This window comes from Balaenoptera physalus, assembly GCF_965194825.1.
Source record: "Balaenoptera physalus genome assembly, chromosome: 21".
NCBI classification, from domain to species: Eukaryota; Metazoa; Chordata; class Mammalia; order Artiodactyla; family Balaenopteridae; genus Balaenoptera; species Balaenoptera physalus.
The window spans coordinates 18446193-18473217 of NC_138902.1; the positions used below are offsets into that span (position 1 = coordinate 18446193).

At 42.7% G+C, this 27025-nt stretch overlaps 1 pseudogene across 7 annotated transcripts in view; it reads right to left on the minus strand.

Moving 5' to 3' along the window:
* Window positions 1–27025, minus strand: part of LOC309651709 (RNA-binding protein 4B pseudogene) — a 270167-nt pseudogene that overhangs the window by 159567 nt on the left and 83575 nt on the right. For 5 of the 7 annotated variants that reach the window (XR_014268724.1, XR_014268725.1, XR_014268726.1 and 2 more), the window contains exons 3-5: window positions 25152–25191; window positions 22906–22962; window positions 17449–17506 (exon numbers count right to left, since the gene is read on the minus strand). The exons of 1 other annotated variant lie outside the window; for it this stretch is intronic. The product of XR_014268724.1 is annotated as an RNA-binding protein 4B pseudogene (transcript). Of the gene's footprint in view, window positions 1–17448; window positions 17507–17899; window positions 22654–22905; window positions 22963–25151; window positions 25192–27025 lie in introns of those variants that run through there. One more of the 7 variants, XR_014268730.1, reaches the window with a different exon arrangement.

Consider the following 27025-nt stretch of genomic DNA (forward strand, 5'->3'; position numbering starts at 1 on the left):
GCGCCACCAGAGAAGTCCCTATGACCATCTTTTTATTTAACTCCAACTAAAGCCCTATGAGGGAGGCTATGTTTATTATCTCCATTACACAGATGGGGAAACTAAGGCTTACAGAGAATAAATGAACTTATTTTTAAGAAAACACTTTTAAGCATCAACAGCAAAGCTAATGCTTTTGTTTGGCTTCTACAGTTTGCTTGTTTGGATCAAGATCTAAATGAAGCTCATTCTTTCCAACTGATACACCTTTTGGCTAGTCTCATTTAAAAGTGCCTTCTTCCTTCCTTCCTTCCTTCCTTTCCTTCTTTCTTTCCTTCTTTTTCTTTTTTTTTTTTTCTTATAAATTAATTGTTAAGGAAACTGGATCATTTGTCTTGTACAATTTCCAATAGTCTGAATTCCACTGATTACATGTTCATGGTGGTGTCAAACATGTTGCTTTGTTCCTTGAACTTCCTGTACTGCTGGGTCAACCTAAAGGAGTGATCACATTCAAATTTGATTTTTTGGGCTTCCCTGGTGGCACAGTGGTTAAGAATCCACCTGTCAAAGCAGGGGACACGGGTTTGAGCCCTGGTCTGGGAAGATCCCACATGCCGCGGAGCAACTAAGCCCATGTGCCACAACTACTGAGCCTGCGCTCTAGAGCCTGTGCTCCACAACAAGAGAAGCCACCGCAATGAGAAGTTCGCACACCGCAACAAAGAGTAGCCCCTGATCACCGCAACTAGAGAAATCCCGCGCACAGCAGCAAAGACCCAGTGCAGCCAAAAATAAATAAATTACTTTTTTTAATTGATTTTTTTTAACAAGACTGATTCATAAGCAGTGTGTGCTCTCCTGTAAGGATACGTAATGCCTGATTCTTTCTCTTTTATAATGTTAGCAGCCACTAATGTTCAACACCTAGATCTAGTAGTAGTTCATCAGGGGTTGCCAAATGGTGATTTTTTTTTTAATTTTAGAATTTTATTTATTTTTTTATAGAGCAGGTTCTTATTAGTTATCCATTTTATACACATTAGTGTATATATGTCAATCCCAATCTCCCAATTCATCACACCACCACCCGGCCCCCCGCCACTTTCCTCCCTTGGTGTCCATACGTTTGTTCTCTACATATGTGTCTCTGTTTCTTCCCTGCAACAAATGGTGATATTCTAATTACATCTTCCTTCTTCATTTACTAGCAGGAATACTTCTATAAAGATTACTTTCCCTATATCTACCATTCAGTTATCCAATTATATAGTTCATGGGAATGGCAGCATAAATGCTTGATTTTTTCCCTTTTTATACCAGTTTTCTAAATAAGTGGATTTGCTGGCATCCTTCCATGATGAACAGTAATGTTTGTTTTCTCAGGATTATTATTAACTCATGGTAAACTCATGGATTTAATTCTATGTGTATTTAAATTCGTTGTAGTTATGCTTACTGATGTTCATTTATTCCATACTTGGCCAACTCAAGTTGCTTCCTGAAACCTTTTGGCAAAATCCTAGTGGTTTTTGATAGCTGCCTTGCTATCTGCCCAGACAAGATTTTTCCAAGTTAATCCCATGTAATTTCCTTTCCCAGACCTCTCTCCAAGGATGGCTGGTTCCTTTCAGCGGAAGTGATATTTAAAGACATCAATCTGCACATTGTTACTGAATTGATCATTCCTTCTAGACCTCTTCCATGGACAGAACTAAGAAAAAATATTAAGACAAAATACATCACGAGTTTATACTCATTTCAATACCACTTCAAATTCAGACCTCAAGGTTCATACTTAATATTTTCAAATTTACATCTCTATTTCCTTTCTCCCACACAAAGAATTACAGTTCTCAACGACACCAGAAATGATAGAATTAGATTCTCCTCATAAAAGCTTTTTAAATTTATTCTACAATATATACAATATTTACAAGAGCACCAGTACTACAACTATTGCCAATCATATAAAGAACATAATCAGTTTAAGGGGTTTTTTAACAGTTCTTTTTGTTCCTAGGGTATATACCATTAGAAATGTACAGTCAAATCACTGTGTTTTAAAGTCCCTTGGAAGAGCTAAAATTCTAACTCAGGCATTGTGACTCAAAAGTTGGTTCCTAACTTACCCGCAGTCTGTAACCTGCTAGTCAGGACCCACAATTCCCCACCCATTTGGGACTGGCAGTCAGAGCTTTTAGACAGAACAACCTCTGAGATCTCCCCTACCACTTCTAACTTAATACAATCCTAAGGCCACAAGTACAGGTCTCGCAAAGGGTGTGTGGATGGTAGATCTATGTTGTGATTATTTTAGTTATATAAACCAGTTCTTAGCACCAAAGATTTCTAAAATTGATGAAACTTCATCCATTTTCCTAAGAAACAAATTGACCCATGCAAAAATGCCAAGCTTCAAAAAAAAAGCCATCGAGAGTTTTTCCAATCAACAATGCACCCCAATCTTCCTCTGAAGAGTTTGACTTTTTTTTGGCCATGCAGCCTGGGGCATCCTAGTTCCCTGACCAGGTGACCCCTGTGTTGGGAGGGCAGAGTCTTAACCACTGGACCACCAGGGAAGTCCCCAAACAGTTTGACTTCTAAGAGCATTTAATGATAATTTCAAGGAACTGCCACCTTCCCTGTCATCTCTTTTCTGTTACTAAGACAACACGATATGGTGGTTTTAAATGTATTAAGTAGAGTCACACTTTTTTGAACCAGTTTACATTCCACCCTAGAAGTGGATGAGAGATCCTGTCCTGTTTCTCCACATTCTCACAAATGGTAGAGAGAAACCTTTTATTAACTTTTGCCCATCTGGTAGATATGCAGTAAAGTTTCATTGTGATTTCAATTTGCATTTCACTGAATACTAATGACGTTGAGCATCTTTTCATGTGTTTACGGGTTATAGGTTACCTCGCCTCTGAAATTTATATTCCTGTCTTTTGCCCATTTTAAAATTTAGTTGTTTGCCTATTGCTTAATGATTCATGGGAGGTTTTTATATGTTCAGGATACTAAATCTTTGTCAGTTACATTTGTTGCAAATATCTTCTCTCAGTTTATGATTTGTCTCTTTATGATGTCTTTTGATGAACAGAAGTTCTTATTTTTTAATGTAGTTGAATTTATCAACCTTTTCCTTTATGTTTGTGTTTTTTTTAATTCATCTCGTGAAAGAAGTCATTCACAGCCAGAGTTGTTAAAGATATTCTCCTATATTTTCTTCACAAATGTTTATAGTTTTGACTTTCTTAACTTTCATATTCATACTTAATTCAATAGGTGTGTATTATTGTGCATGGTTTGAAGTAGACATCCAATTTTATTTTGTCCATATGGATAATGGTTTGCTAGATAGTTCATTTTTCTTCCTGGTGGTCTGCAGTGCTTCTTCTGCTGTATATCAAGTTCCCATACAATCATGGACCTGCTTCTGATCTAACTATCTTGCTGTGTGGGTCTACTTGTCAATCTCTGCACCAATGCCACACTGTCTTAATTGCTCTAGCTTTACAAGAAATCTTGGTATCTGTTAGGTAAAGCCTCCCATTCCACACATACATACTTTTTGCCACTTTTTCAGGAGTGTCTTGGCTGTTTTTGACCCTTCGCCACTCTGTATAAATTTTAGAATCATATTTTCAAACTCCACGGAAACGCAGATTTTTATTGAAATTTACTAAATCTATGGAAATTTTGTTCAATCTGGGAATCAAATTTAATCCAATCTGGGAATAATTGACATCTTCATGAGATTAAATCTTTCCCTCCAAGAACATTATTATATATAATTTAGAAAACACTAAGCAAGACCCTGTTGACTGTCTATTCATAGGTATGTACTCATTAAAAGTATAAAGAAAAGAAATTGAAAGTATAAAGAATAGCCAGGAAATGATTCATTCAACATCTAGTGCTTGTCTGTGAGGGCAAGAGAGGGATGTGTGATCCCTCTCTTGGATGTGTGATTTCTCAGAAGAGAAAGCGCAAAGGCTTTTCTAAGGTAATAGTTTATTTCTTAACCTGAGTGGTGGGTATATGGATGTTTATTCTAAAATCATTCTTTAAACTGGATATATACATTTTATAAATCTTTTTGTATATTGGGTTGGCCAAAAAGCTCATTTGGGTTTTTCTGTAAGAGGTTACAAACCCGAACGATCTTTTTGCCCAACCCAATACATGCCATGTTCCACAAGTTAAAATTTAAGACATGCAGTAAAGGAGATATTCTCCAAAGCAACTGATTTAGGACAAAAGTGTTACAATTTTGAATTTTTTCTTCATATGATACAAACCTGCAGGAATTGTCAGTCCAACATTTTCAAAAATAACTATGCCCCTCTAGGTACCATAGGGAAAAGGCTTTCTTTGTTTTAAAAAATAAGTGATTTTGACATTCAAATTCAACTACCAGCATTTTAGAGTGTACTATCTCTTTGTGAATTTGAATCACTCCTCTTGTCCTACATGAAACCTAGTAAAGTTCAAATCGAGTTGGGTATACATTCATTCATTCACTTATTTGCAAAACATATGCATAATTCATTGTGCTGGGAGGCTGGAAAATATAAGAAGATAAATATGAACATTCCTGAATACAAGAAGGATGAAGTAAAATGAAATAAGACAAATGCTTTAAAAAACTATAGTGTCTGATTGAAGAAGCAGAAGAAAGAAAAAGAGGAAGAGGAAAAAGCACAAAATTACAAGGGGGTTCAAGGATGGTGAATTGATATCTGATTGAAGGAGACAGGGTTGGGGAAATAGTCACAAATCTTTACTTCTCAGTTTAATAACATGCAAGAAAATGTGTATAGATTTCAGTCCTTTCACTCATCTTCCGAGTTTCTGTCTGGTTGAAAGAGCCCAACAGCTAGATTCATAATCACTGGGCCCATTCTTTTCTGGCTCCAAATCATATTGGTTTCGGGTTTTCAAACTACAAAGAATTTCATCTCCAGTCCAACCATACCATGATAGAAAACCACACAGACTTAGGAGTTGCAAATGTAGCACATTTTGAGAGGGCAAAGAGACTGCTCTCTTGCAAAGGTTTTACCTGCCCAAAAGCCTGGAGACAACCCTGCATAATTTATGCGCACCTCTGAGAACAAGCCTGAAAAGAAGCCAGTGCTAATTGACTGAATTGACCATTCAGCTTGGCTGCTTTGGTTTCATGGCAACCTGCTCACACATTCAATAAATTCACTGGGGGTAATACATTAAAAAAAAAATGATTATCTGATATTGTGTTGCCTATTGTCTGCTATCCACTTCCTCCCCTACCCCCTCCCCTGGACTCTAAATGGCTGTTTGACTAGATTTTTCTGTTTTCAATTAGTTTCACTGGCTCTTTGTTTATATAACCCATTAATATCCCACAGTCAGTGGAAAGTGTGTTCAGTTGCCAAAGGGGTTTAAAATATTCCTAAGAGATATAAACACGATGGCAGAAAGCAGATGCCTGCTATACAAGTGGGCCTACAAAGCTAATGTCATCTTTCTCACTTCATATCCCAGAACCAAAGCCTTCCATGGGACACACTCAGTAATTATTGACATTTCCAAAATGGCAACACTAGTGATATGAAGAGCCCTTCTCTTCTGAAGGTGCTGGTGATTTTTAAGCCTGGGCACAGGCTGAAGGCTGTATTCTTGGCCTGGTACAGCTGCATTTGCACTTATTCATGCAAGAGTATGTGATAATTAAATTCTGGACCAGCAGCAACGGCTGCCATGAGAAACTTATCTCCCAAAGGTATACTGAAGGAGAGTCCAGTTGCCCACTGAAAGGCTTAGTAGATCATATACTATCCTGGATCCTGGGCGCTGTTTCAACCTTCTCCAAATTATGTGAATCTTTAATAAAAAATGGTCTGAGATATAAGCAGAGCCGGTATGAGTTGGGAAAACAAGAGCAGAATAAAGTGTATCCTGTCTCTTTGAAACAGTTCTTTCTTTAGGGTGTTTTTAAGATTGCAATTTATGGGATCATATCACCCCAGTAAGCAGGGTACAGCTTTAAGAAATTATTTTCCAGGGATTTTAGTAGACACTGCAGAGCTGACACATGGAGCTAAGCCTCTACAATACCCTCATGATGGTTCACTTAATGCGTCATCTTGACTGGGCCACAGGGTGCCCGGATATTTGATTAAACATTACTCTGGGCGTCTGTGAGGGTGTTTCTGGATGAGATGAACATTTGAATCCGCAGACTGTGTAAAGCAGATTGCCTACCCTAGGTGGGTAGGCATCACCCCATCTGTCCAAGGGCTGAATAGAACAAAAAGGCAGAGTAAGAGAGAATTCTCTCTCCTTATCTGACTGTCTTCTAGCTGGGATAGAGGTCTTCTCCTGTCCCAGGACTTGGGGTCAGAATGGAATATACACCATCCACTCTGCTGGTTCTCAGGCCTTTGGACTCAGATTGGAAGTGTACTACAAGCTCTCTTAAGTCTCCAGCTTGCCAACTGCAGATCTTGGAACTCCTCAGCCTCCATAATCACATGGACCATTTCTTTATAATAAATCTCACTTCTCTCTCTCTCTCTCTATCTCTCTCCCTCCCTCCCTTCCTCCCTCCCTCCCTCTTCCATTTATTCTGTTTCTCTGGAAAGCCCAGAAAAATACCGCCCACCATCATACAATCTCCGAACGAGGACCCCATTTCTAATAACGCAGATTTCCACATGTCCACTCAGCAACTGGAGATCCTAACCGTCAAACTCTAAACAAGCACTGATTTTTTTTTATTCAGAAGAAATACTATTTTTGTTTTGAAAAATGATTACTGGGACTTCCCTGGTGGCACAGTGGTTGAGAATCCGCCTGCCAATGCAGGGGACACGGGTTCGAGCCCTGGTCCGGGAAGATCCCACATGCCGCGGAGCAACTAAGCCCGTGCGCCACAACTACTGAGCCTGTGCTCTAGAGTCCGAGCTCTGCAACAAGAGAAGCCACCACAATGAGAAGCCCACACACCGCAATGAAGAGTGGACCCAGCTCGCCTCAACTAGAGAAAGCCTGCGCACGCAGCAATGAAGACCCAACAACGAAGACCCAGTGCAACCAAAAATAAATAAATTACTTAGTTTTTTAAAAAATGATTAGTGAACAGCCTACACGTCACTCGAGTACAAAGGACCTAAAATTACCTCACTCAACCGCCCTGCCTCACAACATCATTGACACAAACAAAATAAGTAACCCTCAAACTTATGAAATCAAATCCCTCAAGGGTTTGTTTGATTCTTTTTTTAATTTTAATTCTCTTATTTAATTTGCACAAGGCTTTCCCTTGCTGGGTCAACCACTTCCACAAATCATAAAGCAACTGAGACTTACAGTAACCACAAAACAGGAGCTAAGCCTTATCCCTGAGCTTACACCAAGGATAATTTGGAACATTCTCAAATTATCAACATCCTCGTGGATAATATATTATGAAACAAAAAAGGAGAACTTTAAATTCCACACACAGAAGTCCTGCTGAAATCAAAGTTGATAGGATGGAGTACGATTTTAAATATATAAAGTAGTAGACCTTTGTGCTGTATGGCTGTGGGTTCTGATTGCCCTCTCAAATACAACCACAGCTTTGAAGCAATTACAGCCACTCCAGCCTTCCAGGACCTTGACAGACACACTCTGCTAGCACGATGTGTCCCCGCCGCCCCGTGTCTGACATTCAACTGTGGATACCCTCTTGTCCTCAAACCAGAAATATTCACTGGCTACGTCTCCAAGAAAATATTATAAGAATGCATTTTCCGTTGATTTACTACTTCCAATTCTCACCCAAAAGTCAGAATTAAAATCTGTCGCCTTACTTGAAGCCACCCTAAGGAGTAAGGTGAGTATTTAAGGAGGCATATTAACCCCGGTGACCTTCGAATGTCAATGTACTTGCCCTGGCAGTCAAGAATTCCAAGATCTTTTGCCATTGCGCCCAAAGACTCAATTTAATTTTCAGTAGGCAATGTCCCACCTCCCTTGTACCTTACAAGAAATCCTACTGAGAGAATAAATTGAATGACCATTTTCATTTAGCATATTGAACACTTTTGCAAAGAGAGTGAAATTATCGCAAGACTACGTCCTGTTAAAAATGTTTAAATGGGGGGAAAGGATTTAATGTTCCTGTCTAGGCAGCAACATTTGCGTTTACCTATCAGGAAATATTTTCATTGTTCTCTATCTGCTGAAATATTCACTTGTAGGTAGGTGACAGGTGCACAAGAAGCCTTTCTCTCCGCTCTCCTCCGACCCCTGCCTCCAAATCTGGGTCATGATTGAAGTACAATGTCCCAGAAAGATTTTGCCATCTGAAGTGTGGGCGTACCCATCACTCCACGAGCCAGAGGAGGAGGGCACAGTGGCCTCTGCAGAAAATAGACCTTGGTACAAGCAGCTTTCAGAAATGAGAAGGGGCAAGCAGAGGAAACCAAGTACTGAGGGTCTTGCTGATGAATCCTGGCAAGGCAGAGCCATCTCTGGCAACAACAGGCCCAAGTGAGAGTTAATAAAACGCAGAGTATACATTGCCCATTTGCATTTAGTGCACGTTAAACTGCCTTGCATACAAAAGATAATGACAGATGCAAAATGAGCACTGAATACTGCAGGTCTGTCAGGGGGGAATGGGCAAGGTGCCAGCTCCCCAAATTAAACCAAACAGGCAACACCACGCGCAGGGTCAGTGAGACTGGGGAAGAAGTGGATCCAGGGCCTCTGGACCTGCAATGAAATTGACAGAAACCAGGAAGCGAAACCTACTACAATGAGTCTATGGGGCAGTGGGGAGTGAGGAATGGAATGCAAGTCCTTTAGTCTTTAAAATTGAGATGGTCCGTGTAGCTTGATTTGGCTTTTTATGGACCATCTTCGGCACAATTTTCAATCTGGGAGAGGCTGCCTGTTAGATGCAAAGTTTCTTAAAACCCAAAAAGGGTAGCAGCAGAGCTGGTCCTAAGGGGTAAGAGCAGGTGAAAGTCCACACAAGGGAGTTACGTTCCAAAGCAGCCCAGCCTGCTCCTTGGAGATCCTGATGTTACGAGCTTTTTCATGTGGGTCCTTTGTGACACCTCTCAGTTCCCACCTAAAAAGTGCTATTGACTGAGTGACCGACTTCTTGACAGCCCAGAAGCCCTTTCTTGGGCAAACCTCCCCAGGCTCTCTCACCAGTGCCCCAGCACCATGTATTCTGAAGAAACATTGATTCTCACCAGCGAACGAATACATTCCAGCTGCACTAGTGAGGTTGGGCTGATGGAAGAGCACAGGCTACTGACCCACTTTGAGCTTTTCCTTTTTTCTCCAACTCTAAGCCCCGTGACGCTATCCAAGGTACCCTACTCTCTGAAGCCGCAGCCACAGACCCGCTGGGACCAGGACAAGGGGGAAATTTTTTTGTTTAAGCCCTCTGGCAAACCTCTCAGCTCTCTCTCTGCAACTGCCCTGGAAAAGGGCATCTATGCCGGAAGTAACACGGGGAGCCCTGTTAACTCAGCCCTGCTCAGTCAGAACCAGCGGCTTCCACCTTCCCGCCCCGCTGTCGCCTCCCCAGGCAAAGCCTGCTGGGGACACATCACCCTCTCCTTAGATCGCCTGCAAGCTCCTGCACAGCTGGGACCGGAGCTGCAGCCTCCTTGCCCCAGCTGAAGAGAACAAAAGCTTCCAGGGGCTGGAAACAATGAGCTCCCCCATCCTTCCCCTGCCCCCCACCCCATCCTGACCGGTCCCACCCCCTTTCCTCCGACAAGTGGAAAATCACCCAGAAGCTTCTCTCACCCCCGGGCCTTTATGTATGTATGTATGTATGTATGTATGTATGTATGTATGTATGTATGTATTTCCTTACGGGGTGATGGCGTTCGCCTCCCTTGCTTTTCGGAAGCTAAAACGCTTTGGCAGCCGACAATGAAAGTGTTTGTCTGAATTCTGGCCTCTCGGCATCAGCCGAGGCACCGCTGCGGCGGCTGCCGCAGTTGTGATGGCAAAGATAAACAGCCCGTCAGCGCGGAGCTGAAAAGAAATATAGAAAAGGGGATGGGAGTCGTTTAATTACTTTGAATGGCTTTTTGTGTTCTGTGTGATTGCTTCCTATGATACAGTAGTTTCTCATTCTCCATGCAAGCTCCGTGTTTCTATTCATAAGAATAAGATTGAAGCAGGAAATTGGCTTTCAAGAGTGAGAGAGAGAGAGAAAGGGCTGAGAGGTCGGGACTATTTCCATCAGAGGAGAGCCAGTGAGGGAGTGTTTCCACCGTGGCAGAGCTGAGCCGGCTGGGGAACGTTTGTGTCCGCTTCTCCACCCGGTCCTGCAGCATGGGTATGACCTGGGCCCTGGGAAAGCTATCCACGAGGGCAAAGACTGAGCGTCACAGAGCTTAGGACAGGTCAGAGCAGGGTTGGGGGAGGTCCACAAGCAAAGCCAGGGTCATTCTGGGTTGCAGGCCAGTGCTGTGCACTCTTCCTACCTGGGAAAGGGGGAATATTGTGTGTGTGTGTGTCCAATTCCCTTTCAAGTTACCTGTGACAGGATAGACCTTAATCTCTGGGCTGAAACCCGGGAGACCACTGCTGTTTCGCTCTGTGCTCCTTAACCTTACATACTTTCCATTTCCATAAATTGAGAACTTGTGGTTCATAGTAATGACAAATAGTTACCTCTGTATATGACAGAATTATATGATCAAAAGAGATAGCTAGGGCTTCCCTGGTGGCACAGTGGTTGAGAATCTGCCGGCCAGTGCAGGGGACACGGGTTCAAGCCCTGGTCTGGGAAGATCCCACATGCCGCAGAGCAACTGGGCCCGTGAGCCACAACCACTGAGCCTGCGCGTCTGGAGCCTGTGCTCCGCAACAAGAGAGGCCGCGATAGTGAGAGGCCCGCGCACCGCGATGAAGAGCAGCCCCCGCTTGCCGCAACTAGAGAAAGCCCTCGCACAGAAACGAAGACCCAACACAGCCATAAATAAACAAATAAATAAATACTTTAAAGACCTCTGTTATTTAAAACAAACAAACAAAAAAAAAAGAGATACCTAGCCCTTAGTCACAAAGAAGCAAAGGTTTTTATTTTATGCAATCAATATGACCCTGTCAATCCATCTATTTTTTTCCATATAAATTAAACTGCCTTCTAAGAAAAAAGATAACTTGAATCCACTACAGGAGTTTGCTATTAGAGGAAGCCCTATGATAAATTCTTTTGTAATACAAATAATATATTTTTCTGTAAATTCTAGTTTTTATATATTGGATTTTCTTAAATTACAGTACATCTGTACTGGGGACATTTAAGTTCAGGATTGAGAGTTACCATTTAGAAAATTGAGTGCCCATTGTGTGCAGAGCATTCTTCAACAAGGGGGCGAAGTTTGGAAAGGAGGAATTAGTGGCATTTCTACCCGTGAGTTTACAATGATAAGGAGGGTAGAAACATCAGGTACCTGGAACCTTTACACAGCAGGCAGATTGGGCAGCTCCGTGAGGCAAGCCCTGCAGATACACTTTGCAGTCTTCAAGGTAATAGACACATGATAACATCCAGCATTGCTATTACAAGATGCTCATAAACGTCGAGTGTCAAATTTGGGGAATTCTTTTAGGTTCAAACGCTTCAGATAGAAGGAGTAAAGGCACTAAGCTCTGAAATATCATCTTTCGAGACTCAGAATGCAAAGGAGTCAATGTTTGCTTCAAATCCAGAATCCCAAACAACACAGGCAAATGTGAAGAATATCTAAAACCAATAGGTGGAGAACTGGAGAAAGTTCACCAGGGGAAACTTCTCCGGGACAATGTAGCAGAGAAAAATTGCTCAGCAGTTCAAGAAGAAATGTGCCTACAAGGGCACTGCAGGAAGTAGAACAGGAGAAACTCAGGAAAGAGATTAAAAACTGTAAAACAAAGCAAAATGAGGAAAAGTGAACCAAAACTGTGGGAGGAGAGATGTAATAAAACAATGAAAACATGGGAACAGGAAAACCTACTTTCCTTTGTCCTTTACTCCTCCCCCTTCTCCATACGCCCCTCCCTTGAGCATTCTTGCCTTCAAGCGCCCTCTCCCAGGTGCCCTCATGCTGCTCCTGGCTGAGTTCCATGTCTAGTCACATCCATGGTTATTCAACCTCCGTGCCTTCCTCTGGGAGGAAAGGACCTGAAGATGGAGGAGGATCAAAATGGCAGAGCTGTAACCTCTATGCACAAGGTGGGTTCAGAATCATATATAGGACCAGCTATAGCCCAAGCCAACACCTAAAAGCAATAGACAGTGGAAAGGCCCTTCTGTGCAAAAGCACCTTCTCCATAGAGCGGTCATGATTTCCAGAGCTCCACAATATTCACTCTTTTTTTTTTTTTTTAATTTTATTGAAGTATAGTTGATTTACAATGCTGTGCCAACCTCTGCTCTACAGCAGAGTAACTCAGTTTTACACATATAGAAATTCTTTTTTTAAAATATTCTTTTATGGCTTATCACAGGATATTGAATATAGTTCCCTGTGCTATACAGTCAGACCTTGTTATTTACACAATATTCACTCTTTGTGTCATTGTAATAAGAGGAAGACAGGGAAAAAAGCATGAATTTGGGGCCCTGAGTATCTCAGCTGGAAGTGGTGTATCGATTAGAGTGTTATCCTCAGGGTCCCAAGACCACCGTATGGTACCAGACTAGGAAATCTCGACGCAGGGGCCACGTAGCAGGTTGATGGAAGGCAGCAGAAAAAGGTCAGAAGGGGCAGCAAGAAACACACCCCTTATAGGTCACATTGATGGGTGTGGGTGGGAGACAGGAGTGGCACCAGGACCCTGGGTGTTCGGCAAGCACGACCAGGAACACCTTCACCAGACTGGGAGGCATGTAGGGGACAGAGAAGCACTGAAGACACGGATAGCCTACTTCACAATTTCACCCTTGATACTTTTTGACCATGAACTTTTGACCACATTTGGATAACAATAGCAACCAAAAACAAACCAAAAACAAACAAACAAACAAAAAACAGTTGTCCATTTGACCTTAAGCAAGACCTCGGAAAGAATATCAGCCTGAGAGTCCAGTTCTAATCCAGGTCTCTCTTTAACTCTCTCTTTAACAGTCTGACCTTGGGCAAGTCACCTATTTCTTTAAGCCTGAATTTCTTCATCCAACAATAAGGGTGGCCTCTAACATTCTCTGATTCCATAATTGCTTTCACCCTTTAATTCAGGTCATTCTAGATGAGTGCAGTATAGTCTAGGTGAAGGAAACAAAGTTGCAGAGCAAAGGCCTGAATAAGTCAATAAATAACCCAAATGTTGCTCTCCTAGTGGGATAGCCTGAAGAGAATATTTCACAAACCAACTGGTGGTCCAAGGTCTTAGGATATCAGTGGCCTAGAAACATGAAGACTAGAAAGGGAACATTGTCTTAAACTATAAAATCTTCAATAATGTGAAGAAGGTGAAAACAGATCTCAAAATACTAGTACAAGGGGACACCCTTTGAAACTTTATAGAGGAAGTTGTTACTTACCAAATGCATTACACCAACAGGTGGTACAGAAAGGAAACAAATGTATAAATGGTTTCAAACAATTTCAGAAAGTTTTATGAATGGCCAATCATGACAGACTAGAACATTACAGAGGACTGGAAACATTTAAGGTTGACATCTGGGAAAACAATTAAGCTGTCCCTCATCCCTAAGGGCCTTTGAAGTCAGGTTAGGAAAATGTCAGTTCAATGCTCTGCTGAGAGTGTAGCGAGTCTTTGTTTCAGTAAAATGAAAGGAACATCAGGACTTCCCTGGAGGCCCAGGGGTTAAGACTTTGCCTTCCAATGCAGGAGGTGTGGGTTCGATCCCTGGTCAGGGAGCTAGAATCCCACATGCCTCTCAGCCAAAGAACCAAAACATAAAACAGAAGCAATATTGTAACAAATTCAATAAAGGCTTTAAAAATGGTCCACAGCAAAAAAAAAAAAAAAAACTTAAAAAAAATAATGAAAGGAACATCACAACAGGGAAAAAAAGAAGATGCTCTGGATGAAAGACAACAAAAGACTGTGTAGAGTCATGATACACCAATGATGGTGGTGAGTGCTTGGTCCAGCCCTGTCATCATGTGCTTTGCTAATGTCTTTGAGAGAGGATTGACATGTGATAAATTCTAACTTGGGTCATATCGATCCAGGTTGTATTAGATGTTGGCTCTAATAAAGAGATTCTAGGAGGAAAATACCCATGTTAGTCCAAATTATTATTTATTTCAGTTGTTGTTGAATTTAAGCCCTGTGGACTACGTCCTATGGTTTCTCGTCATGAATTAGGGGTCATCCAATCTTTGGTGCCACAGCACTCACCATTCCGTACAACCACTTGTGCATCGTACTTTAACCCAGTCCTGCACTAGTGGAAAACAAAGAGCTCAGCCCTCATTTTCTGAGACATGTGTTACAGTATCATTCCGGGTCTCTGCACAAAAAGACGTTCTTAGGTTGAAAACATGTTAATGGGTGTTCTGCCTAGGTAAGGATTTTCGAAATGGGCCCTGAGTGCATTTACTTTTCTCCTTGCATTTTAATCAGCCTGTCATTTCATTATCTACATTCTGTGTTGGCTGTTTGGGATCACTGGGCAAAACCTAGCTATCGCTGCATATTACTCAGTACGTTTGCTCTAATAAGCTTTCGTAAATAAAACCCGAAGAGATGAAAAAGGCCAGTGGCTGATTACGTGCGACCAGTTTGGTCTCATTAGGTTCTTATAAGGAGAAAAAGTAAATATAATCTTTATAAATCATACAGCTATAACAGAGATGCCTGGCAAAATTCATTAGTTAAGATAATAAGAGTGAAGACCATTTAAATGTGCGTAACAGTTTGGTTTATGAAGCTGTTAAGTACTATTTCATCCATTATAAACTTTTACAAAACTCAAAGATGTAATCAGGCAGAGGAAATCATATATTCTTCCATAATTCCCTAAGGTTTGGGCTTAATAAATTGCTATTAAAACAATGATAAAAACTAATGCTTGTCTTGAATCTTTCATTCAAAGACCCCTGAGTGACTCATAAAACATTATTTTCCCTTGATTCCCAAGGCCCAGATAAAGTTTATTCAACCTATTTTACAGAAGGTACCATTAAGACTCAAACAGATAAAATTATAAACTAAAATTCAAAACAAACAAACAGAAAACAACTACAGCGAAATTGAAAGCGAACAAAGAGTACACCCTAAGGTTATTGCTTCTCAGGTCAAAATAAAGTAAGAATTTTCATTAAAAAAACAAAAACAAAAGAAAACTGGTGCTTCTTTTATTACTTTGCCTTAAGGATATCTTGATTTGATTCTTGGGTGGCAAGTAAGGCAAATGTTGATGGCTAGACTTGAATATTGCTTCCCAACTGAAGAATCTGTTCAGGATAAAAATAAAACAACTATGCAGGGAGAGTAGAACTTGGAGGCAGATACCGGTTTTAAGAACTGGCTCTGTTCCTTAACTCTGTGAATCTGAGCAAGTCACTGAATGGACCCAGGATCCTCCCAGGTGAGGTAGGGATAACATCACTGTGTGGAGGATGATGAGGGGATGATTAACATCAGAGAGAAAAACGTCTTTGCAAACATAGTAGTGCCGCCAAATGTTATCTATTTTCCCAGTATCTTTCCCTCTTGTTCACTGCCGTCACCCCTCGGTATCCGTAGAGCATTGGTTTCGGGACCCCACCCCCACCCCCGCTCATACCAAAACCCTCGGATGCTCAAGTCCCTTATGTAAAATGGTGAAGTACCGTGGATACGGTCGGTCCCCCGTATTCGCGGATTCGAAATCCGCGGACGCGAAATCCTTGGATACTGAGGACAGACTGTGTATGCTATGATGTTGTGAGAATTAGTCCCCATCTCCCGAACGCCTACCATATTTTTTGCAAATACCTTTTCGATTATCCTCAAGTCTTTGCCTAATGGGTCAGTAAGATTTCCCGTCTCAGCACCGGGGAAACTGAGGCAATCTTAATGAGTGAGCTCTTCCGTCTCCATCTCCACCTCACTACCTCTAATTAGACATCAGAATGTGATTCTCACACTTGGCCCAAACCTGTCAGCCCAGGAGGAGACAGGTTTTCTAGGTGGCCGGAAAGAATGGAATGGGAGTGGAACTCACGGCTTTCTTCTCACTATCCCTGCCGCGTTTCGGTCAGGTTGCCATCTTCCCTGTCACAGCACTGCCAATCTGCTCCTTTCAGCCCTGACTTGCCCTACTAAGCCGTGCCTTCAGGGTCCAAGGAACATACCCTACCGCGGCCCTCCTTCCAACAGCGCTCCCATCACCCTGTGAATATGAGAACTGGGAGGGATGGGGTGGGGGGGGGGAGTAAAATGGAGAGAGGCGAGTGTTATCTTGGGTAGTTTAGCTCTCAAATGAATTATCCCTGAGCTTAATATGTGCACACAGAGCAAAGGAACTAAAAGAACCACTGATTTTAAATAAATCATGTGAGGTTAAACAGGATATAATGTCCTTTGGGCTGCATGGAGCAGCTGTGCCTAGGTGGAAAGGGTTGTGACGTTAGGCGGAGGGCGGCGGGGGGCAGCAGGAAGAGGGAGCTGTATTTTATTCTCTCTTTTTCCCCCCCTCCAGCTTCAATAGCAGGGATGTAGCTACAAAGTGAAGTGCTTCTTACAATAGATACAACAGTGCCACCTAGAGGCCAAGAGGCAACTGTCCCTCCAGCCAGGGAGAGGCCAGGACTGAAACTGATCATCCCCGTCCTCGGGCACTGCCTTAATGGAGCTTCCGCCGCCTGCTGGCTCCTTCCCCGGCAGGCAGTCCGCAGACAAGACTTGGAGGAACTGTTCGCAAAGCCAAGGATACAAGGGCCGTCTTTGCTGACAACAGGCAGCACAGGTTAGGTCCTCCTGAGTGTAGTTCCAAAACATAAAAGCAGAAAGGACCTTCTGGATTTTAGTCCCCAAGCCTCCCCCTCCCCCATCAAAATGCAAATTTCCTGGAGATTTTCCTTCCTGTGTCCTATTCTTTGCCTGTTAAGATAATTCATGCAAATTTTATGCATTTTGCTCAGAGGCATCTAATTAGATAGATTAGTTCGTCGACTCAGTAACCTTCAATTTTATCCTTCTAAAAAGAAGGTTTTGTCAGGAACCTCTCACTCTTACTGGGCATCAGGCTCAGCATGTCTGTGCACGAGCAAGAGCACACAGGTCTGCCAAACACCTGCATTTTGTGTGTGTATCACCCTGTGTTTGCATTTGGGCGCGCTCATATGCCCTTGCGTGCAAAGTCCAGCACAAATCCATGGGCACCAGTACACCCAAAGTGCACTTTTCCATGAGAAAAAGGGAAATGAAGAGTTAGTTCATGAAGGTCCAAGAAGTACGAACACCTGATTGGCATAACCGCTGAACAAAGGAAATGAAAAGAGAAAAACATACCTACGTGTCCTCCTTTGTTCCGAAAATGAATTCCAATTCTTGTTGGCACGCTGCCAGCCTGCATTCCAGAAGAAAAGAAAACTCACTTATCAGGGAAAGAGAAACCAGAGAAGGGAGGCTAACAAGCTCTCAGATTGACGAAAGCACTGTGGGTTGCCATGGAAAGAGATCTTTTCAACCGTGAGGGTCATTATCGCCCCCCACCCCCGCCTTTCAAAATGCACCAGGTGTGCCAGCTTAGGATCTCATTAGACAAACAAGATTCCTCAGAACAGCATCTGGGATGACCTCCTGACACGTTTCCTTCCTTGAAGAGTCTGCCAACTCCCAAGAGCCATCCAGATGTGTGTGTAAGTCACCCACTGTATAAAGTTCCCTGAAACAGACACCAGCTCTCCCAGCATGCAGCAGTCAGTAAAGCTTTTGGGTCAGAGGGTACAAACTCAAATACCTGTCTGTGCCATTTGATGGTGGCCCGTTAGCCAGGGATGGTGACAAGCTGAAGAACTCCACTTGCCTGTTTAAAAAGAACAGCCCTTACTCAATTCCAGCCACTTGTCACTTAGAGGAAATGCAGGCACAGTATTGCTAGATTGTTTTTAAGAGAAGCCCAAAATCTGAACGTGTCTGTGAAATCTGATTTTTACATGTTGGCAGCCAATCAAAACATTTAAAACCTTGTGCTGAGCCAAACAAAACTTGGCCAAAGGCCTAATTTGACCTTGAAAATGCCAAGGCAACCCCTGCCTGCAGTCATTCACAGCCCTTGAAAAATCTGTATTCCAACCACACCCAAATATTAGGCCTCCACTGCATACTAAGGGCAGAAACTTGCAGACTTCCATGCCTTTGTTTATCCTGTTTCACCTGTCTGAGTTGGTCTTTCCTTCAGTCTCTGCTTGTCAAAATCCAGTATCAAGGTCCAACTCAAATGTCAATTTGTTTGTGAAGTCTGCCAGAATCACTGCAGTCAAAATTAATCATTCCGGTAACACTTGGTTTTTACTCTGTCTTGCGCTTAGCAGATCGGCCTCACGGGAGGGGTAAGCAGTGTTGGTGTGAGTCCCAGTTGTGAGTCCCTGAGACCTCGTATTTTATCCACTACATCCTCTCTCTCTCTGCCCAGTGCCCAGCACAGAGCCTGTGCAGATGGTTGTTTCGAATTTTCTTTGGGAAAGTTATTAAATGAGAAGCAATACATGCAATTCACTGACTAAAAAAGCTAAAAAACTCAGGGCACTTCAAAGGTAATTAATTCAATCCCTGCCTTGCATTAATCATGTCAGGTGATCAGATGACAAAGCCCAGGTACTTCTTAAATCCGGGCTACATAATGATGATTAAATCAACAGCTATTCGAATAAGGTGCATCTCTCTGCCAGACCCCAGGGATATGTTATTATTATCATGTCTATTATGACTTCCTAGAGGACAGGGTTCTTTTCTTTCTTTCTTTTTTTTTTTTTTTTTTTTGAATGTTTTCACCCTATGTACCCACTACACTTTCTGGCACAGAGAAAGGATTCAACAAAATATTTGTGGAGTTTAATCATCATCATCAAAACAAGTCTCTAATGAGCACCTACTTCATGCAAAAAGAACAGCACACTCGGCAGTGGTGGGTGTGCAGTGCCCTCCAAGAGCTACAATCCAGTTGGAAAGCAAAGCATATTTAAATGAAAAAAATTAAACGCACCATCAATACATGGTGACTGCTGGAAGGTGTTTCTTGAGTTCCAGCCATGTGGCATGCCTTTTGCTAAATGCTGGGGATTCAAAGAGAGCAAGATGCAGTGCCCACCCTCATGGAAACAGAGTATCACATGGGGGAGTTTGAAATGGAAAGATCATTGTGGGCTGAGCCATCAGAAAAAAATGCAATTTGAAATCACAGGAAGCAGGAAGTTAGTAAGTTCTGGATGGAAATTGATGCCGTGTTGTTTTAACATTGGGGATGTTAATGGGGGGAGGGTGTCAAATAAATTGAAATGTTGCAGAAGGGAAAATATTCTAAAATGATGCTACTCCAAGATCCATAGGGAAGTAAAAATCCCTAGCTCTCAACCTTGGGATCACGCCTAGTTAACACCGACACGGATGATCCAAGGAAGTGGTGAGTCAGAGGGCGGTGAGACCTGACAGGAAGGGCGGCTCTGCCTGGTGCCTGCAGTTGCACCTGACTCTTTTCCCTTCTAGGGACACAGATGCTGAAGGGGAGGAATGAGTGAGACAAACCCTCTCTTCTACATTAGCATCACCCTGCTCCTGCCCTTCATGTCTCCAAAACACTACTCTCTATCTGTCTCAGTCTGTTCAGGCTGCTATACAAAAATACCACTACCTGGGTGGCTTATAAACAATAGAAATTTATTTCTCACACTCTGGAGGCTGGGGAGTCCAAGGTCAAAATGCTGGCAGATCGGTTCTGGTGAGGGCATTCTTCCTCTTTCACAGTCACTCTGTGCCCTCACACGGCCAAAGGGACAAGCTAGCTCTCTGGGGCCTCTTCTTACAAGGGCACTGATCCCAATCATGAGGGCTCCACCCTCATGATCTAATCACCCCATAAAGGACCTGCCTCCTAATACCATCACCTTGGAGGTAACGATTTCAACATATGAATTTGGGGGAGACACAAACGTTCAGACCATAGAAGCACAGAAACTCCCATCACTCTCATGGATCACCTTTGTCTATCCACAAACTTCACAATCCCTGGGTACAGCTTCCCTGTTTGGGGAAGGGAGAGGACAATATTCGTGACCGTTATTCACCCTTCCTGTTGCCCAACTTGAATTTGGTCAATTGGTCAGGGAAAGCAGTGACAAAAGGAGGAAGAACAGTCCTCATTTCAGTGTAAGCCTTTCTCTTCCAAGAGGGGAAATTGATGTCATGACATGTAGTTGTGACGCCTCAGCCCCCCAAGCAGGACAGTCCATCCACAATACCTGCGAGTATATAGCTTATAACTACCCCATAAAACAGAGAAAGTCCTGTTACGGAAATAAGAAAGAGAAAGGGAAGAAAAGAAGGAAGAAGAAGGGAGGAAATCAGTGTAACAGGTAAAAATTAAAATAAGAAGGATTTATTGAGAGAATCTGAGATGCATCTGGAGCTTAAGCCTGAGAGTTGCTGGAAACAAACATAAGAAAATGAGGAAAAGGGGAAAAAAAGAGTTAAATAGAATCAAATCCCTGCTTCACAAGCCCATGCTCTGCCAATAATTTATTCTTTTAAAAAAAAGAGGCAGAAGGAGATCAGAAGATGGGAGAAAAATAGTCAACACAGAAGTGAAGGTGTCAACCGGAACAGATTTCAAGCTGAAACAAAGAATTTATATGATTAGCTGCAATTTCACGGAGATGTATAAACATCTCGGGCAAATGGTACCCATCAAAACTCCGATGCTTCGTGGTGCCTTATGTGTAGTTTAGTCTTTTGATATTTATTTTACATTCTGCAGCAAAATTTTTGTCCTATCTGATGTGTTTTGCCAAGTCCTTTATTTGGGATGCTTCCTGATTTAAATATTTTTAGCTGCAGTGGTTTCTAATCACAAGGGTATTGTTTCGAAAACAATTATTTTATGTGTAACCAAAAGCAAAACTAAAGCCCAATCCAGATTCATCTGAGATCATCCTATAATTGAAGGGCATGGCAGGAAAAGGCAGAAAACTGCCCTTGAAGACTGGAATATGAAGGGAGCTCAGATTTCTCTTATAAAACATGGTTAGTGGGTGACATTTGCTGATGTGGCCTGATGCTGTTGATTGAAAAACGGCAAATTGCAACTTCATCTGCATTCATCCAAAAAAGAGGCCTGTTTACTTCTCCCACCTTGAAATCCAGCCTCTTTGCAATCAGCCAGTCTTCTGAGTGGCCTACAGTTTGGATAAGAGACGCATCAATGAATGTGTTTCTAGAAAGAAACGTGATGTCTTGCCGTGTGATTGTTTCTCTGAGGAAGCAGTAGCACCCCTGGTTTGGGGTTTAGAGGCTTGGAATGAGCACCTGAAAGCAAGAAGAACTGAAACTTCCCAACTGATCTAATCGCGAGCCATCTCTGGACAGGCGTCTTCCTCCAAAGCCCACTCACAAAGGGACATGAGTAAATCCATCTGTTCCCTGAGGTCACTGTTGCTGGTTTCCGGTTGCCACTTACCCCTGCCGTCCATTGCCACACAAAAATGATGGGAAAACACAGGGTCAAGTCCCTTGTGGCAAGGCAGACATACATACAACTGTCAGGGGGGTAGAGAAACAGCCCCTAAAGACTTGGTTCCAGGGACACCTCGATGTTTCAAGCCCACATCCAGGCATCAGGTTGCTTCTTTCACAAAGTGCTTCGTTCCTAAAATATTTAAATTGATTCAATAAAGGCATCGTTCAGAGAGGAAACATGTCCTACAAACAACACAGTCATTTTTACAGCAAACGAATTATGGGCCCGGAGAACAATGCGAAGTCTCTTTTCCCGTTGTTCGTGGGAGTGTGCTCATTCTGAACCATTACCGCGGTGTCTGTCAGAGGCGATCTGCATCAGGCTGTAATGAGGCACGTTCACTTTCCTTCCAAAACAGTGTTCGGTGGCCTGGCTCTGTGACAGCTGCGAGACTGTGGTTCAGGGAGCTGCTTCAGATCCAGCTTTCTGTCTTTTCTGGAAAGTTCATAGCCAAGCAGGCTACAGTTATCAGGGCAGATCTTAAAACCACAGGCAAGGAAGGAGAGAGAGAGGCAACCCAGAGAAAGAGTTTCTTCCGGGAAGCCTGCTGCAAAGTGAAGGCAGGGGATGAAGCACGGGGCCTGAGGTCTAACCCAGAACGTCTCCTCCCAGCGTTGATTTATTCTGTCTTTCTGCCTTTCAGTCCACCTGAGACACTGAGGTTGACTTACGCCTTCACTGTGTCACCCTCCTGTTGAAAAATTCTCCATGGTCCCACTGCCTTCAGAACCAAGTCCAAATCCCTACATGCCGTTCTCAAGAATTGGCAAGATGGCACCAGCAAGCCTTTCCCTGCCTCTGCAATTTGGTGTTCCCACTCTGTGCCGGATATTTTCTGTCTGCCCCTCCAGACCCACGATCTGCCTATCTGCACCAGCTCTCATCCTGGGAGCCTGACCTGTGGGATTTCACCCAGTTCCCAAGGATGGTGGCTTCCTGGTTGGGCTCAGCCAATAGGGGGAGAGGGGCGGAGCCAGGCAGGAGGTCAGAGGGAAGGTATCCACTGTTTCTTCCCTTTCTGTCTCCTTTAAGCTATATCATGTAATATCGCTTATATGTGAAATCTAGAAAAAGGGTACAGATGAACTTACTGGCAAAGCAGAAACAGTCACAGATGTAGAGGACAAACGTACAGTTACCAAGGGGGGAAGGGCGGGGTGGTGGGACAAATTAGGAGATTGGGATTGACATATGTACACTACTATGTATAAAATAGATAACTAATGAGAACCTACCGTATAGCACAGGAAACTCTGCTCAGTGCTCTGTGGTGACCTGAAAGGGAAGGAAATCTAAAAAAGAGCGGATATATGTATACATATAACTAATTCACTTTGCTGTACAGCAGAAACTAACACAACATTGTAAAGCAACTATACTCCAATAAAAATTAATTAAAAAAAAAAAAAAAGCTAGCTGTGCCCCTCACCTAAAGGACAGTGCTCCCTGAGAGGCAGCTCCCTCTACACTGTGCCTGCTGGTTCTAATGACTGTTCTTTCTCTCGGTCCTAGAGGTCTGAGGATAATAGCCCTCTCTCTTCCCTCACCCCACTGCTCCAGGTTACTTGTAAACAAATCATGCTCCTCTTATCTATTTAGAGTACTGCATCCGTTGAGACCCTCTCTTTCCCTCCTTCTAGATGAGAAAACTGAGCCTCACAGAGGTCAAACTGTCAAGTTTCTCAAAGCTTAAAGCTAATAAGTAGCAGAACCAGGATTTGACTCCAACCAATCTAGCTCCAGAAACTTCTCGTGCAGCCCCTGACACACTACCTCACTAACACACTAGGCTGGAATTGCGCTGTCACCTCCACTCCCATCAAATTCTTACCTTCCCCACAAGGTGCAGGGTCAAGCTGCCCCTCCCCCCTGACATCCCCCAGTCCTTCCAGCTCCATTATAAGCTCAATTTCCATGAAGCAGAGTGTCTGTGTCATCCCCTTGGACACATACCATGTATTGCTTCACCATATCCATTCAGGATTCAGGTGTATATTCTTGTTTCTCCAATGGATGGCAAAGCTCTTGGAGGACAGAAATTGTGGCTTCCATATAATCCCCATTGTTCTTAGCCCACAGTAAATAATACAGTGGCCTGTATTAGTCAGCTGGATAAATGAACGGGGAGGAATTTCTATGGCTATTTATATTGTCTGTCAAAACGAATAATTGCCCCAGTAATTATGGGTTCTTCTTAAATTGAAACTTGAAAGAAAAAAAAAAATTGAGCAGTGAAGAGAAAGGTGACAAACTCTGAATAAATAACAGTCACCTGGAAGTCATTATAATATTTCCTTTATCAGCAAAGCTTGCTTAAGGTTCCTGTGAAAGCCTCCTCCAAGGAGCCATTCTATCTTGGTGGCTACAAGAGAAGTTTCTGGGGCTAGACCGCCGGGGTTCAAATCTTGTCTATCTCTCCGTCTATCCATATACCACATCTTCTTTATCCATTCATCTGTTGAAAAACCACCCACCTCATGCTGAAGAAATATCTGGTCATCTTTACTTCAATGTATATCAAGTTTTATTAAGCCACTACTGTCTATATAATCTTGCCGGGGTTCTGCTACTTGTTAACTGTCAATCTTAGGAAACATAGCTAGCTATTCAAGCTCTGTGCAGCTCAGTTTTCCCATCTATAACATGGGGATAATAGTAGTCCCCACGCCCCTCATGTTGTGAGGATTAAAGAAATTAACACACAGAAGCACAGGATCTGATACATTGTGTTCAACATACGTCCCTTATTAGCTGAATATGCAAGGGTCACATGATTATCCTGTTCTGTCAGGACTCTTCCCAGGACCTCCTAAGACCTGGAAGTTTCCAAGAAAGACAAGGTAATACTCTCTGGTGTTTATTTACAAAGACTCTACCTTAAGGAGTTCATAAACTCCACAGACTTAGTCTCATTCTAGTGAATAACATGCTGATGAAGTATTTTCATGTAGAGTTGGAGGAAAGAATGGGGAGGATATTTTTAATGTATTATTTTACAGTTGAGGAAACGGAGGCATCAAAGGCATAGAGGAGACTAATTCATTTATAAATGAATCTTTACTTGGCACCTGCAGTGTACCCAGTTGTGGACTCAGGGATGGAAGATGCACATGAACAGTACACCACCTGTCTAAGGTGACCCAATACTGCAGCACAGAGCCTGAGTTCTGACCCAGTTTTTTGACACACCACCTAGTAGATCAAGAAGCAGCTCTACTTTTTGAGAACGAGCTATCAGTCTCTTGAGAGGTAGATGGGTGGATTGCCATCAAAAAAAAAAAAACTATGACAACACTGGGGACACTGTAAATTCATTGAATAATCCATCTGACCCTCATCTGCTCTTCTGTTCTACGCCTGCCATTCAGCCAGTCACCCCTTCTGTGTTGAAATACCAGTGGACTGAGAAGAATTCCACGACAGGAGAGCAAATAAAGAGGCTTCCGTCCTTGACGGGTCTCTTTCTTCTTTATAAACTTACCTTTTTATTACCTTTATTACGCATGGCATGCACAGAGGCCCTGACATAAGAAAGAAAGAAACAATTTGAGGGCTTCCCTGGTGGTGCAGTGGTTGAGAATCTGCCTGCCAATGCAGGGGATGCGGGTTTGAGCCCTGGTCTGGGAAGATCCCACATGCCATGGAGCAGTTGGGCCCGTGAGCCACAATTACTGAGCCTGCGCGTCTGGAGCCTGTGCTCCGCAACAAGAGAGGCCGCGATAGTGAGAGGCCCGCGCACCGCGATGAAGAGTGGCCCCCGCTTGCCGCAACTAGAGAAAGCCCTCGCACAGAAACCAAGACCCAACACAGCCATAAATAAATTAATTAATTAATTAATTAATTTAAAAAAACAATTTGAGTGTGGGTTTGGTAGCAGCTCTCCTTCCCTTGAGAGCCAAGCTTATACACATTGTTTATTACCTTCTCATGCTCCTGAACCCTGCTTACAGCCATATAATATCTTCTGCTGGGTAAATGGGGAGCAGTTCTCTCTAGTCCGTCGATCAATTTTATTTCCCCCTGAATCAAGGAAGTTAACATCTTACCCCTCTAACAGTTGAGGCAAGTGAGTTTCTTCTTGCTTCCTGCCAGGGATTTCACGGCGGGAGGAGAGAGAAGAAAGAGGCTGTGTCCTGGCGGTCCCGGCAGTGCCTTGGCCATGTGGGCCAGCGGAAAGGGGAACGTCAGTACCTATTCCCGCAGCATCACTAGCTAGAATGCGGCTGCTGAATAGAAAAATCACAGCAGCTCTAGGATTTCACCCTCAGCTAGAGCTGGACCAAGGCAAAAATGGTGACTGTTCATTGGGGCGATCCAGACAGACTCCAGATTGCAATGGGCAAGAGCAAGAGGATAGTAAAAGAATAAAGAATAAAATAGAGACACATCATGGATAAAACTAGCCACCTCCCTTTCTGGGAAAACGCACCCCCCATCCCATGCTGAAGAAGTGTGTGGTCTTCTTTAATTTTTTTATAGTTATTATTTAATATTGGTTATATTCCCTGTGCTGTACTATATATCCTTACAGCTTGTTTATTTTATACATAATAGTCTGTACCTCTTAATTCCCTTCCCCTATTGTGCCCCGCCTTTGCCTCTCCCCACTGGTACCCACTAATTTGTTCTCTATATCTGTGTTTGCTTCTGTTTTGTTATATTCACTAGTTTGTTGTATTTTTTAGATTCCACACATAAGTGATACCATACAGTATTTGTCTTTCTCTGTCTGACTTGTATCACTAAGCATAATACCCTCTGAATGCATCCATGTTACTGCAAATGACAAAATTTCATTCTTTTTTATGGCTGAATAGTGTTCCATTCTATATATCTACCTATCTCCATCTCCGTCTATCTCTCCATCTATCTATATACCACATCTTCTTTATCCATTCACCTGTTGAAAAACCACCCACCTCATGCTGAAGAAATATCTGGTCATCTTTAATTCAATGTACATCAAGTTTTATTAAGCCACTACTGTCTATAAAGTATTTGACTAGATTCTCAGGAAAAGGGATGCAGGGATAAACAAGAGGACCTGTGCTCGCTTCGGCAGCACATATACTAAAATTGGAACGATACAGAGAAGATTAGCATGGCCCCTGCGCAAGGATGACACGCAAATTCGTGAAGCGTTCCATATTTTTCCATCATCGGATGAATGGATAAAGAAGATGTGGCACATATATACAATGGAATATTACTCAGCCATAAAAAGAAATGAAATGGAGGTATTTGTAATGAGGTGGATGGAGTTAGAGTCTGTCATACAGAGTGAAGTAAGTCAGAAAGAGAAAAACAAATACAGTATGCTAACACATATATATGGAATCTAAGGAAAAAAAAAAA